General features: G+C 37.7%; 1 protein-coding gene and 2 long non-coding RNA genes across 3 annotated transcripts in view; 2 read left to right on the plus strand and 1 right to left on the minus strand.

Annotated features, from left to right (window-relative positions):
- Positions 1-1,420: 1,420 nt before the first annotated feature.
- LOC146468354 (uncharacterized) lies at positions 1,421-4,917 on the minus strand. The gene is made up of 2 exons (XR_014867523.1): positions 4,535-4,917; positions 1,421-3,619 (listed from the first exon to the last, which is right to left on the minus strand). It is a non-coding gene; the product is annotated as an uncharacterized LOC146468354 (long non-coding RNA).
- Positions 4,918-6,907: 1,990 nt separating this feature from the next.
- The window catches only part of LOC146468355 (uncharacterized), a 47,641-nt gene continuing 39,387 nt past the window's right edge, over positions 6,908-15,161 (plus strand). Inside the window, exons 1-2 of the mRNA XM_085124636.1 lie at positions 6,908-7,063; positions 7,181-7,288. The gene's annotated coding sequence lies outside the window, so the exon portion shown is untranslated. The remainder of the gene's footprint in view (positions 7,064-7,180; positions 7,289-15,161) is intronic.
- Positions 9,862-12,407, plus strand: LOC146468356 (uncharacterized). The gene is made up of 2 exons (XR_014867514.1): positions 9,862-10,375; positions 12,211-12,407. It is a non-coding gene; the product is annotated as an uncharacterized LOC146468356 (long non-coding RNA).

The raw sequence follows: 15,161 nt of genomic DNA on the forward strand, positions 1-15,161 counted from the left end.
TGTCGAAGCTTTATCAGAAAAATTTTGTGGTCGTTGTTGTAGATGAGGCACAATAGAGTTACTGATTGGCATCTTGGTGTTAAATTTCGCATTGGAAAGTCAAATGGTTCATGTCATATTTTCATTTGCAAAGTTTCAGGAATTGTGGTCTACCAGTGATACGTAAAAATTATTTCTTCTCTTTGTAGTCTTTCAGCTGATTTGGTCACACAAATTCTCCTTCTTCCATAAGTTAATGGTTTAAATTTCCAAACCAAATGGATTGTGTAAATGCGGCAGGTTTCTTTTACAGGCCAAAGGACACAACTCAAGGTCACTGTAATAATATAATTTTATATGAACCAGCTAAACAGGGCCTCCTCCTACCTACAACAACTGTCCACTCCTATAACACCAGAAATTCTGCCAAGCTTAATTTTCACCGACCACAAGTTAGAACTAACATAGGCAAATTTACTTTTAAGTACTCTGCTTCTGTCATATGGGAAACTGTCCCCATGGCATTGAATAAAACAAAAACTTTTAACAGGTTTAAGAAACTTTATAAGGCCCACCTGCAGTCTCTTGTCAATCAAATAATATATGTTCTGTTTAATGATCAAATATAATAGTATGTAACTATCTAATAATAATAATAAAGTTAAAAATAATAATAATAATAATAATAATAATAATAATAATAATAATAATAATTGTCTGCTTATATTTTGATCTTTGTTGTCGCTGCTGTTGCTGCTGATGATGTGTTGTCCTTTTCCTTTCTTTTTGTTTGTTGTTGTTGTTGTTTGTTTGTATGTTGTTTTTTTGCTTTTTTTTTGTTTTTATTTATTTATTGTTTTGTTCTTCTTTTATTAAGCTTGTCCTGTTTAGATTTCTTGCTCGGTTCAGTATATCTCGAACATACCTTAATTTACACAAATGTAATTCTCTCTCTAGGCTCTACAAACATTTCCTACATTTTCTAATATCTCAATAAAGCTCAGTGTCATTTCTTTGTTTACTTAAAAGTAGGTGGTGGTCAGCTAGAAAGCCTTTGCTACTTTGACCACCACACACATTTTATAATTTGTACTGTATTTATTTTTATCTTGTAATCATTTGTTGTAATACTTTTCGTTCTATGTTAATGTTGTGTAAATAGTGTGAAATAAATGAACCATGAACCATCCTAGCCCTAACACCATGCTACTGTCTTGGTTATATACCAGCAAACCAGAAAGACCTGTCCGTGTAAATGGTAGGCGCCCAATTATGTCCAACATTAAAATACCGAGTACACCCTTGCTGTTTTAAAGGGGGTTTTTTTTCTCAAAAATGGAAGTTTGAATTTCTTTTGGGAAATGGAGGTACCACATCTGGATTTGGGATCTGAAGAATGTTTGGTTACTTGCAACATGTGAGCAAACAGAGCAAGTCCCTATGAGTTTCCCATTAGAGTTTTATTTGGTAGTGATGAGCTTTCCATTTCAGTGGTTCTTGATTCACCTTTATCACATAACACTTGAAAAGTTTTCACCTGAAATTTATGTTAAGTTTAGGGGACATGCCCCCTCGACTGCTTCTTTGATGACAAGTTAATAAAGGTTATAATTTTACACATAGGAGTCCACAGACTCGAAAATTAGAACCACATAATACACAAGTCCAATAATATTTGACTCTTGATATGAAGAACAAAGGTCATTATCTGCATTTGATTTGCAAGGCACAATGAGTTGCTTAAATAATCATTGTTGTACTGAGCATTGCATTATTTGTACATGCATAGAGGATGATACACTAAGAATAATACAAGGTTCTTTATGTCCAAAGCAGCTATCTTGGTGCTTGGACACTCACCTCTGATGGGATCCTTGATTTCAGCAAAAAAAAAAATAATAACAATAATAATAGGAAGGTGTGAAGGTCTTTTGGGCTCATAAAAGTAGCAAATGGCAGATAAATAGAAAACAAATAAAAAAAATATTTCCACTATTTGTTTTCCTGTGCATGTCTGTGTGTTATAATGAACTGTCACCCATTTCTGCAGCAAAACAACAGCTTTCACAGTAAGCTGATCTTCAGTAACCATGAATTCCTAAGTATTCCTTAACCATGGCCTTCCATAGCCAGGAAACAACATTTAATCAAACTGTCAGACACAAACCCACTGCAGAGAAGTGGTGGGGAAAAGAAACTTTGAAAACAGTGTCTGTCTTGGATGAAAATTCCTTGTTGATGCCAATTCCTTGAGCAAAAAAAATGTTCTTGTATTGATATTTGCACCCATGTCAGGTCCTAACTTTTCTTAATATTAAGACCAGCAACAATAAATTATGTTCAAGGACTTTTCACACAAGTACACAAAAAATATCAGAACAGTGAACCTTGAACCTTTAAGCCCCAGTAGTAATCAGTATCAAAATTTCTCCTAATATTTATCAATACACAATCAAGGAGAGGTCATGAGATCACCAGTGGTGAAATTTCTTGATATTTCAACAACCTCCCTATAATGCTACTATGAAAAATGGACATGTAGAGACCAGTAAGGAGAAACTGTATGTTGACACTGAGGCTTAAAGGTTAAAAGCTAATAAATACAGAGCCATATTGTTAGTGATTATCGCAGCTTCTTTTATGCTTCGTCCTTCCACCACCCCATGCGTCAAAAAGGGCTTAGTTGCTTGAGAATCCCTTTTTATTCAGCCTTCTCATTATCCATTTTCTGGTAATTACATTGTCTTATTCTAATGGAAAGAATAACAACATCCCAGTGAATGACTACAGTTTTTTCTTAATTAATTGCATCTTTGTTCAGGGGGCACAACTTCAGAGTACAGCAAACGAGGAACACTTTCCTCAGTATTCCCTACAGCGAAGATTGTTGTCATGACAACAACAGCAACAGAAAAACAACCAAACTACAATCATATAAAGTTTGAATATGAAAGATTTATGGAGTACTACAAAGGCCCTCCTATCTTAACACAAAGTAATGTTGACCAGTTTGATTACATATTTTCGCACATAGCAGATGAACTTATCACCACCAATGTCAAAAATTAAGCCTGTCAGCCTATTATTTACTCATCATTAGTACTGTGTGGATTTGGGGGTGCCTTTTTGGGTGGAAAGCTTGGGGATCAACAGTTCTACCTTACTCCCCAAATTCCTCAAAATGCACTTTTGGCTCAGTCTCATTCTCTACAGACTGACAATGAATATTATTTGCCACAATCTTTGGGAATGGGGTTTGATTCTCATTGTGTTGGAAGGATAATAATTTATTCATTTTGGTCTTCCGCAAACCATGGAAAGTTTTTTCCAAGAAAGTGGAAGAGATGGGAAGCCTGCTACATCAAAACTTTACTTTAACAACAATCATATTGGTGCAAATATTGAAGAAATGCAACCCATCATGACAGATTAGTGTAAATACCCCAGAAATCTGTGCAGGGGAAAATTTTTGCTTATAACCACTTTGGTTTTGGCTTTTGTGTGAGAAATGCAGCTGTTGTGATATCTGTTGTCCGAAATGACTGTCATTGCTCTTAATTATGTGTTGAGCTGTGTCCAGCTGTTTTAGCCCTTGAAGATATTCACATCACTGATAGGAACTTTAGGAACTTGCTTCTCCCTAGAAATCAGGTGGAAGAAATTAAGGCAGAGTTAACAAGAAATAAAGGAGAAACTGAGGCCAGTGATAACTATTTGTATCAGAGAATGTGCTAAGGATTAACAATGGAAGTAGTAAATGAAGTGTGTTTAGTACTTCAAGGACTCCATACTAATGATAAAATAATGGAGAAATTCCCCTATCTTGAAGAAAAGAACAATGGCAAAAAGATTCTGAAAAACTATAAGTGATGTCAAATCCAAAGAGGCATGTCCTCCTTTTAAAAACTACTTCTTTTCTAAAGCCTATCACAAGCATAGACCTGCAAAACATTAGGTGGTGCAGACATGTTAACCAATGTCCCCATTTTTATTTTAGAGGAAGACTAGTTTTATATTTTGGATCCAAATTTTTTTTAACCCAGTAGGTGGGAGAGAGGGGATAAAATTAAACTAACTACACTTACATAAAGAGCCCTAATCGGTTCAGACAAGGTGTTCTCTGTTGTAGTACGGGTTTCATTACTATTATTTTGGCGGTCATAAGTCGGACATTTTTCATTTCTCTTAGCTGAGGGGTGGGAGGGATATTGATCTCACCAGCAGATGAATAATAACATTGTGTGGACACTCTATCAATTTCTCCAAAGTCTTATGAGAGATGTTGTATGGATCTTGAAGGAATAAGCACACTGGTCTGAAAGGACTAATATTATATTATGAAGTCTCTTACTCAAAGTCCAGTTCAATTTATAGAAGGAAAATAGTCTTTTAGCAGAAGACAAAAACTGAAAATATGCTAGCAAATGCGGCGCGCGTGTTCAGGAACTCAAGGTAAAGTATTTTGGGGAAATTAATTTGCGTTTACTAAATAAATAATCATTTTAAAAAAATCATTTTTTGTCAAGAAATACCAAAACAAAAATATATGACCTACCTCCATTTTATCCCCAAAAGTAAGCAAGCTTATATCCATCGTGTTGGAAACTTGTGTAAGTTTGAACGTTACTGCAAACTCTTTTCGGCTAAAGTCGCTGTTGTCTTCCGAAAAAACAATTTCTCACTGTTCTCTCCCCACACAAAGGGCATGTATGTATTAAAACGTCGCATGACAATCTTAATCGGAGCGAAAACTTTTCCGTGTTTTTGTTTCTTCCCCGAACTGAGCGAAAACCAAACACAGAAGGAAAGAGCCAATCACAGAGCAGATTAGAATGAGGCATTCCTTATTCTGGTAACCAACCAGAAATGGCGTTATATCGAACTTTACCAGATCTCACATTTCGACATTCCCGAACCGACGACTGAGATCGGGGTACGAGATTAAGTTTTGTTTAACCAAAAATTTGGCAACTAAATCAGTCTATGACCTCGCGGGCCGGCCGGCCGGCCAAGATAGAAAAAGATGTCTCACGTTTACTATAGAAAAACAATCAATGTAAAAACGGTTTATGTCTTCAAATGAAAGGTGAATGACAAATGCTTTCCCCTGAATTTCATTTAACAGCGAAACACTGAAAAACGTACAAGGATATAAACGTACGCGTGATGCGTAACGTTACTCTAGATCCCAGAGGGGGGGGGGGGGTACTCAACAGATGCTAGGGTAGGGAGGTGCGGCCCGGGCGTTCAAACCCTAATCCTGTTTTAAGACACAATTCTCCGATTTCCCTATCCCGGTTAAGACAGAATTCAAAATTTTCAGGCCCTTTCTAAGACATTTGACCCAAAATCACACCCTGTTTAAGACTAGAATGAAATAAGAATACATTAGTTTCTTACTGTATTTTAATGCATTGGCAATCACAATCTGGCCATTAGGTCATGTAGGGATACCCTGTTTAAGACAGAAAATGATGAAATAGATACCCTGTTCAAGACAAAACACCCTGAAAACCATACCCTATCGGGCCGCACATCCCCGTTAAGCTCACATAAGGGAGTACCCCCCCGGGTCTAGATCATACCGAAAATTGCGATCCGTCATTGACCCGGCGTCACAAACATATTAGGACCGTACAAATGGTTACTGTCTCTAAACGAAAGGTGAAAACGTAAGGATTAAATCCCGGGAATTATAAAAAGCATTCGTGTGACAAATGTCGTTTTCCCCTGTATTTCATTCTGACTGCAAGAAATGCAATTCTATCTGGTGGCTACTTATTGCCTCACTAAATCACTGTATCCATCTATTTGGTAGCCTGCGAGCAAGCTCTCTTGGGGGTGGGGGGCGGGTGGGGGGAAAAGGGTTACACCCCTAAGAGAGCTTGCTCGCAGGCTACTGTGTAGCATGAAAATTTTGCGGGAGTTTTATTTTGCGGATTGGCGATATTTTGTGGTTTGCGGGAACAAATTTTTGCGGTTCGAGATGACTGACATTTCTGATGGGAACTAATTTTTGCGATTCATTGTTCAAGTAGCAGGAAAACCCCGCAATCATCGAGAATGGATGTAAAATATCTGGCATCGCAAACGCCCTAGCAAATGGTGTTTCTTCAGATGACCCCTTTCGTGCTAATCTAATGTACTGAATTACTGTACACTTTACATTTTCTGTTCTTTACACATGGTTTTGTTTGCGAAACAGGCTTCCGTATGTGTCTAAGCTCTGGTTGCCTTTTACAATGGAATATTATCTCCGTGTTCATGTTTAAGTCCAATTTATAACGCCCAGTGGCACAAGTCTATTACAAGCGAAGTTTTCAATTTGACCGAAGGTAGTTATTTTTTGTGGCATTTTATTTTGCGGGTATTTTTTTCTGCGGATCGTGGTCAATCCGCAAAATCCGCAAAAATAAGAACCAGCAAAATTTTCATGCTACACGGTATCTATTTGGGGGAATTGGCGATGCTGGAGGTTTATCACTGTTAAAAGATTGTAGGCTTTACGCACCACACAGTCAAATATGGCCCGAGTATAAGCTGGAAACGGCTTCTTGTTTTGAAAGGAGAGGGGCCTGGAGGTAACTCAATCTGACTTAACTTATCTGGGTTTTTCGATATTTTCCTTTGACTACCCCCTCCACTCCCCGCCCCCCCCCCCCCCCCCCCCCCACAAAAAACAAAAAACAAAAAAAACAAAAAACAAATAGCAAAACAAAACATATTTCCAAACTGAAAAAGTGATCTGTCAGCTGACTTCAGTTTTTTCCTTGCCATTTGAATATATGTTATGTTGCGTTTGAGTATATCAAAGAGTTGATCCACCTAGCCTCGCGCACGCGATACTCGGGGAGAGGGGGTGGGGGTGGGGTGGGGGTGAGGGTGGGACAGAAATGTCTGCCCAGAGCTGTGAAAGTGACGCGTGACCTCGAGTTCCGTTTTCTACTGAGTTCAACGCAATGGCGTCCTTGAAATTGATCCTGTAAATATCGTTACAAAGTATTTCGAAAACCGCAAGTTTCTACTTCTTACATCGTGAGAGACGTCGACATTTGGATTTCGTCGATAACATCAGGACCTTTAGGTAATGGAAACGTAATTCACTTCGCGTGACTACGCAGCTTGTCTAGACTGATTTACAGTGAATGTTGCTTTTATAAGCAAACTATATGATCGTCATGGCTTTGCTTTCTTGTTTAAGGTATACCTCGCTACTTCAAACACTGTTATATGTTCTAGTGAACTCTTTATCGTCTTGGAACCGCTAAATAGGGCAATTTTGATAGAAAAGCGGAGCAAGCTTTTGAAGGTGAGTCTACTCTATATTACATTTTTTGACATGATATTGCCTAAACATAAATTATGTAAATATGTGTCAGTATCGCTGTTAGTGAACCGTGTCAAGCGGAGTCTGCCTGTTCTAAAGATAATTATTTGTTAAAGAAGGGTGCGATTTGCTTAGCTTGAATGTGGTATGCAATCATTATCTGAGCGAAATCAGGCTAAGAAGGCTTATTGTAATTTGCGAAACGAAATGGAACGAAACGAAATGGAAATCTGTACTTTGCGAAATAAACAAGTAACAATTCGAAATTCGTCGTACCGTACAATCCACTGAAATGAATGATCCTTGTGTGATGTCTCTGCGTATCTGTCGCTTTCCATGTCGCTTACGACATCATTCCAGCCGGATACGACACGCTAGCAAGAAAATCTGTACTTTGAAATTTAACATTTCCGGCTGTGACGATGTTGCAAGCGACAGGGAAAGCAATAGATACACCAAAGATAAAGGAACGTGGATTGTCAGTACGGCGAATTCCGACTTGCTACTTGTTTAAATCGCAAAGTACAGATTTTTATTTATTCACTCCGCAAAGTACAGATTTTCATTTTTTTTTTTTTAATTTCGCAAAGTACAGATTTTCATTTTTTTATTTCGCAAAGTACAGATTTTGTCGATTTTCTTGCTAGCGTGTCATATCCGGCTGGAATGATGTCGTAAGCGACATGGAAAGCAACAGATACGCAGAGACATCACACAAGGATCATTCATTTCAGTGGATTGTACGGTACGACGAATTTCAACCTGTTACTTGTTTATTTCGCAAAGTACAGATTTCCATTTCGTTTCGCAAAGTACAATAAGCCGGCTAAGAAAACAAACGAACATTGCACATACATCATGTTCTGCATAGCACTTTTCAGACAGACTGCTCTGTTTTGAAATGGATGCTATAAATTTTCTTATCTAGTATTTCGAAAACAGCGAGTTTCTACTTCTTACAAGGTCAGAGACATTTGAATGTCAGCGATAACTTCAGGTAACGGAAATTTATTCACTTCGCGTGACTGTACAACTCGTCCTGAGAATGATTTAATGATTGTTGCTTTCATACGGCTAACTGAATTCACGCGCATAAATATGAGATCTCGTCATTGGTTTGCTTTTTTGTCTCAAGTATACATCGCAACCTCAAAAACTGTTATATGTTCTAGTGAACTCTTTATCGTCTTGGAACCGCTGAATAGGACAATTGTGATAGAAAAGAGAGCAAGTTTCTGAAGGTGAGTCAGTGTCATTCTGTCTATTCTATGTTACATTTACCTAACACATAAAATATGATAAATGTGTGTCAGAATGGCTTTTAGGAACTTCGTCAAGCAAAGTCACGCTGCCTGTTCTCAAGATCATATATCCCTTAAAAAAAGGATTGGATTGGCTAAATCGCTAAAGGTTGCAATAATTATCTGAACGAAAACAGACAAAGAAAACAAACGAACATTGTCTCAAACATTGTCCATATGGATCATGTTCTGCATGAGCACTTTTCAGACAGACTGCTCTGTTTTGAGTGGTGTGTTACGACAACGATCGTGATACGTACTGTAGTCTTATCGTTGCTGTTGTGTTCTGATACTTTACTAAACTCTTAGCTACTCTTGAGACTCTTGAAGTGAGAAGTCAAATAGTTTATGATTATTGTGCAAGCGTTACTACGAGTGGGACGTCATGGCGAGACGATGATTGAAAACTTAGCGCTTCCGGCGAAATTCCGTACGAAATTGTATGTATTCCGAGATTAATAACGTGAATTGTTTCGTCTCGTTTTGCTCCAAATTGTAAATCAAACTGGCTCCACGATGGATTGGATCAGCCCTTAGCTATTCGCAGGGCCTACTTCGGCAAAACAGACCCTTTGATCGAATTTACAGCCGGGAGTTGTTTACCAATGACAAATAAGTTTGTGGGATGGCGTGTGGCAATTAACGTGTGGAATTACATAATTATGCAAAATACGATATATGCGGAAAGACTTTCAATAAATAAATTAACGCGCCCTGTTTTCGCGCCAATTTTTTAAGCATGGGCTGTAGAATGACGACTAAACAAGAGATCGAGGATTAGAAAATACAAAAAAAATCTTTTTTAGAGAAGAAAGCGGCTGACAACATTTATCACTACAAAAGGTCAATGCAAAAATAAAATACAAACAGCGGTGATAAACATAATAAACTTGCGCATTTTATATAATTTGACGTTTCGTATGCAAGTCAACATACATTTTTCAAAAGTGACCGTTTAAATATATATAAATAAATATATAATACAGTCAACTCTCTGGTGAGCGACCACCCTTGAGGCACGACAAACTGTGTAATTTCTGGCCTACAAAGTGGTCGCGGTCCCTTAAGAGCGGCTGACTGAGAATATCGAGAACTCGCGGTCAAAACCAATCTCGTACCCAGAGTCCTCAGGCTTTTTGGTCAGCGGGGCGGCGCCAGGAGAGACTCTGGGATAATGGAAAAATATAATTTTTTTGATTGGTCGTCTGCATAACAATGGAAGACCGACAGGAAGTCCGTTGGTCATTTGCGGAAGTTAACCAAACCGGAAACCCTCCGAACCAACTTCCCTGTTTTGGAAATGTGAAACTCGGAGCGTTGTAATTTTTATGTGTGTGTCACGGTTTTTTTTTCTATCGCCTCCATTTACCCCTAGCTTAAAGCACACCAAAAATTAGAAACACTCCAATTCAAAGACGGGTTTTGAATTATGTCATTGTCAGTGCAACAATTTCTAGCCGACGAAACATCAGTCGTTTTAGTGTGGGAAGTTGCACTACTGCCATACGGTGGTAAAACACGGCAAAATGCAAGCAGCTACTTACCTTGTTGTGGATGAAAATTTGGAGATGAAGAGATGTGTTGTGGAGAGAAGTCCATCTCAGGTTGCCGTTTCCCCTTCGGTTTTGCCACAAGGGAAACGCTGAAGACATCTCCACGATGATCAAACGCCGCACACGAGAGCAAAAGTTTCACTTTTTTTCAGTCACGGCCCATCTTGCCAAAGCTAGCTAACCACTCGGAAAAAAATTCCCTTTTAGAGGCGGAGGTAATGTATTTTATTTTCAGCATTATAATGGTGTGTGGAACATTTTCTCAAATGTTGAGAGATTTTGTCTTGAGTGTAAACGTTTAAAAGTGTGAAATTAGCCCGTTGTTTTATAGGTTACCTTAAGATGAAAAGTTAAGTCTCAAATGTAATAGCCAGTACATACAGATTTACAGTAGAGGGGCAGTTGAGAATAAAGACTTGTTGTCTGCTACTTACAACCATCTTCTCTGCAAGAAAGTCAACACATTGTGACAGTGAAGTAGCCACCCAACTTGACCTGTTAAAGAACAGGTGTAGATAATACTGAAGAAAGCTGGTCATCCAAATGCAGATATACTTTAAAAATATTTACATTTATTTATTTCCCAACGTACAGAGACAAACAAATAAAAGAAAAGTATAAGTGGAGAGGAGGCTAAGAAACCATGGGGCTTATGAATATTTATAAGCCTCCTCAATCTTAAAATACAAAAGTTATAATATTGCTTGGAGTGTTTATATAACCAAACATATAATGCACTCTGAGTTTAAAATTAAGATGGCAAAAATTTAAAGATAACGATAGTTTAATTGTACTCTGTTAAAGGCTGTACATCAATATGTAAGTAAAAATGATCTAACTTTTTTAAACTGTTCCTTTTTCCCCTTCATCTGATCACGACAAAAACATGCAAAAACTCCATTGAAGAAGGATGAGACAAGGAAACCGTGGGTTCCCTTGCAGACAGATATTCCTGTTGAGATTTCCAAAGCAATTATGCTATTGCAAAGTGTGAAATCATGCCTAAAGTACCAGTTGTTGGAAAAAAATAGATGAGCAGTGCTGTGACCCTCCGTGTTATATGTCATAAGGAAGAACACCAAGTCTTCCCTTGAAGGGTTCAATTGGGACACAATTATTATTGAGGAGATACAGGAGGTCTCTGCTCGATTTCATTCTACTGCAAGTGTACCTGTTGTACATCAACATGGGAGCTAAGTACCCCCTGTTTGTGTGACATATAACCAGATGATGTTTGCACAGCCTCGTACAGAAAGTGACCACTTTCATCATATATCCTTGGTATCAAACACTCCACTTGTAATTGGGAGATTAACTAACGTAATTATTCTGGCAACCCCTCCTATCATTTCTTCATGTAATTATTAAAACAAGTTTAACACAAAGGGCACTAAAATCAATTACCCACCTTAAAAAAGTTTCCCTTTTTAGTATTACTCATTTAAACAACAAAAATATTAAATATTTTCCACAATGATGATAATAATAACAATCATTATTATTATTATTATTATTATTATTATTATTATTATTATTATTATTATTATTATTATTATTATTATTATTATTGTTGTTGTTATTAAGGAGAGGGCGCGGTCCAGCCGCTTGGGGTTGGTGAAGTAATACGGAGGATAATTGGGAAGTGGGTGATGAGAGTAACACAACCCAATGCAAAGCAAGCGGCTCACTGCAGGTGTGCGCAGGCCATAAAAGTGGAAGTGAGGCTGTTATTCATTCATGCAATGCACAATATTTTTGACGCCAGTGGAACAGACGCTGTTCTTCTTGTTGACGCCTCTAATGCCCTAAACAGTTCTGCTGCAGATTTTTGGTCAATGCAGCTCATTAGACTTGGCCCAGTCCCACCAAACATTATGCAATATGCTGATTGACCTAGATTGTGGCATGATAGACCATTGGAGTCCAGGAAGGGCTTGAACTAAGAGTCAATAGTTTTTTGATTTTTAGGTCTTTAAGCTAACATTATTGTCAAGGGACAACAAATTCCCACAAGCGCTGGATAATTTACACAGTTCATTACTTTTGACAGGGTGTCCAGCAAAGGTCTCAACAACACTGTGCCAATCATTCAGGATATTGGGAAGTTGGACAATAATAATTATCTGTTGTCAACACGAGAGCAGCAAGATCAGAGAAGAGATTATATTATACTATTCAGCAAAGTGTTGGTTGAGTACTTCCCTTGCCTGAAGTTAATAATAATTAAAAGTGTGATACCAAATCAGATCACCATCCAGTACTGAAAAGAAATGGCAAATCCTTCAGAAATTATCAATTTACCAGTTGTACCCTTTAATCAAAATAAATTAGGTAATGTGTGTCAGTACCTGAGCTATCTGACTCAGCTCTTAGTTAAAGAGTACACTTCACAACCAAATGAAGTTGGGCCCCACCAATTTATGTAAATTAATAATATAAACACAAATTCCCTAATCTATTGACCCCTTCCCTGTGCTTCCTATAGTACACACCCAAAAATATGAGAACTCACATAAGATAGTTTTAATTTTACCCCGATTAAATGTACAAGGAGGAGTGCTGAGGAGATTAAATACATGGTATAGAAATTGACTAAGTGAAATATCATAGTCAGGATATCGACAGTCTCTCAACAATCACATTATAACTAATTTACTGATGAGAGGTGATGACCACTCCCTATACAGTTCTCATGTAAATACTCTGTGTTTAGGCAGAAATGTTAACAAACCTCAACACAACTCACTGTCCTTATTTTCATAGCCTGTGCCAGGAAAAACTTTGGTACTACGTGGTATTGGGATTTGAATTGAATAAACCAAACATGCATTGGAATGCATTTAAAACACTGTTAAAAATTATTACTACTTCATTTTATTTCTAGATATATAGTATACCTGGGAGCAACTCTACAGCACTAAAACCATGCAAGATGTGAGCACTCTCTATCAGATTCGTCAGAAGTTTAGTCTGAAATGTCAGCTGTCTCCTCTCCCTAACCCACAGGGGGCGCGTCCCCTGTGGGTTAGGGAGAAGAGACGGCTGACATTTCAGACTATCAGAAGCTTGGCAAAAGGAATGTCTATGCAGAAAGAAAAACTTCAAAGCTTCTCATGACATGACATTCAGGACAGATGTATAAAAATGTGCTGATGTTTAAATTGTGCTAGCTTGCAATTGAACAGATATAACAATCATTCTAATTGTAAACACTTTAAGAAAAGCGTGCACACAATTCATTCTATTGCAATTAAAAAAGGGTCAAAAAAAACTTTACAACAGTAAATATCAAGAGGTGATTTAAATTGTCAAATGATAACTTACACTATATGTTCATTGAAGCAATAATTTATAATAAGACAGAACTTAAACAAATCCCATTTGGACATAAACTGTAGAGGGAAGGGGGAAGGTAATTTAAACATAAATTCAACACACAGTCAGCTGCACAGTTCTGTGAGAGGAGAAGTGAAAGTTCCTTTTTATTTATAAGTATAAAAAGTAATAAAGAAATAATTATGTTATTTACTTGTCTGTATGTGTTGTAGCAATGTCGAATCAAGTCCACCGTTCGCTCGCTCTTACAGGATAAAAAATCCAGTTGCTTTGATCCGCTCTTACGGGAAAAAAATCCAGTTCCTTCGATCGCGTGTAAGAATCAACTTTGGCTTTCTCGAACACTTTCAAGGCCCGATAAAACCTTCAGGCCCGAAAACATCAACACGACTGCCATTTTGGGGCATTTGACTTCCGTTTTAATCGTAAGCATGCGCACAAAGACCGGAATCCCACGTTTTCTGGGATAAGAAATTCCATTATCCCAGAGTCTCTCCTGGCGCCGCCCCGCTGACCAAAAAGCCTGAGGACTCTGGGTACGAGATTGGGTCAAAACTGAAATTTCAGATTTCCTCATATTTTGTCAGAAGAATCCCTTTAGAGAACTATTTACGAAAATGACATTAAAACTTTCCAAAGATTTTTCGTTTTCGAGAATTTCGGCATAATGTGAAATGCCGTGATCGCGGCGCAGCCGGCGTTAAATTTTGACGAGATTTGGTGCATTTTCAAATCGCTCGGGAAGGAAGACGGCTCAGCGTATTAAAACGATCTTTTGTACTTAAGTTAGGCATCCTTCTGAGAATACGGTCTTACGAAAATATTGCTGGAGGATTCTTATTTACATGCAGTTTTCAAAGTCCGAAGAATCCTATTTTCAGCATTTTTGTTGACACTTCTCAAACTCATTAATAATTCATGCAGTCAAAAGCCAATAAATGACCTCCATTTCGGTCAGGTGGATGAATCTTGATACCCCAATGAAACACCAGATGAAACACCACCAGGTTTTCATCTGAGATGAAACATGTTTTTCATCTGAGATCAAACATTTGCATTTTAATGAGATTAATTTCTTATTGTTTCATTTGAGAAGACATGTCAAAAACTCGGGCTTCGTGCTTTATCACGGGTTCCAAATACCTCGAAACAGATGAAAGCACTCGGCCTGCGGCCTCGTGCTTTCATCTGTTTCTCAGTATTTGGAACCCGTGATAAAGCACTCGCCCTCGTTTTTGACATATTACTTGAAATTGTGGAAACTTTGCGGACAAAATTCTTTTCCTGGTACATCGAAATTTACAATGAAAGTTACAGTAACGCAAAGCTCTATTCTTGTGCTGCAACATATCAAAAATTCAGCTTGGGTTATTTAAAAGCCAGCCTTTGACGGAATAAAACAGATAGGAAATTTTTGACATATTTTTTCAAAAAATTCCTGTGGTCACGCAAGGACAAGATGACATGTTTCAATAAATTATTGTTTGTATGCTATTTTTACCAGAGAATTATAAAATTCTTGTTCCAAAACTAAATCTAATGATCTTATAAGTTTTGAATTGTTTTATGTACCTTAAATAAAATAAGTCTAATTAGGGAGTAAGATGTAACCCCAAATTTGAAAAGGTCAAAGTGTCATGTCACCTTTCTGCTCGTCCAGATCTC

This window comes from Pavona decussata, unplaced genomic scaffold (genome assembly GCF_977016875.1).
Source record: "Pavona decussata unplaced genomic scaffold, jaPavDecu1.1 SCAFFOLD_131, whole genome shotgun sequence".
In the NCBI taxonomy this organism is placed as follows: Eukaryota; Metazoa; Cnidaria; class Anthozoa; order Scleractinia; family Agariciidae; genus Pavona; species Pavona decussata.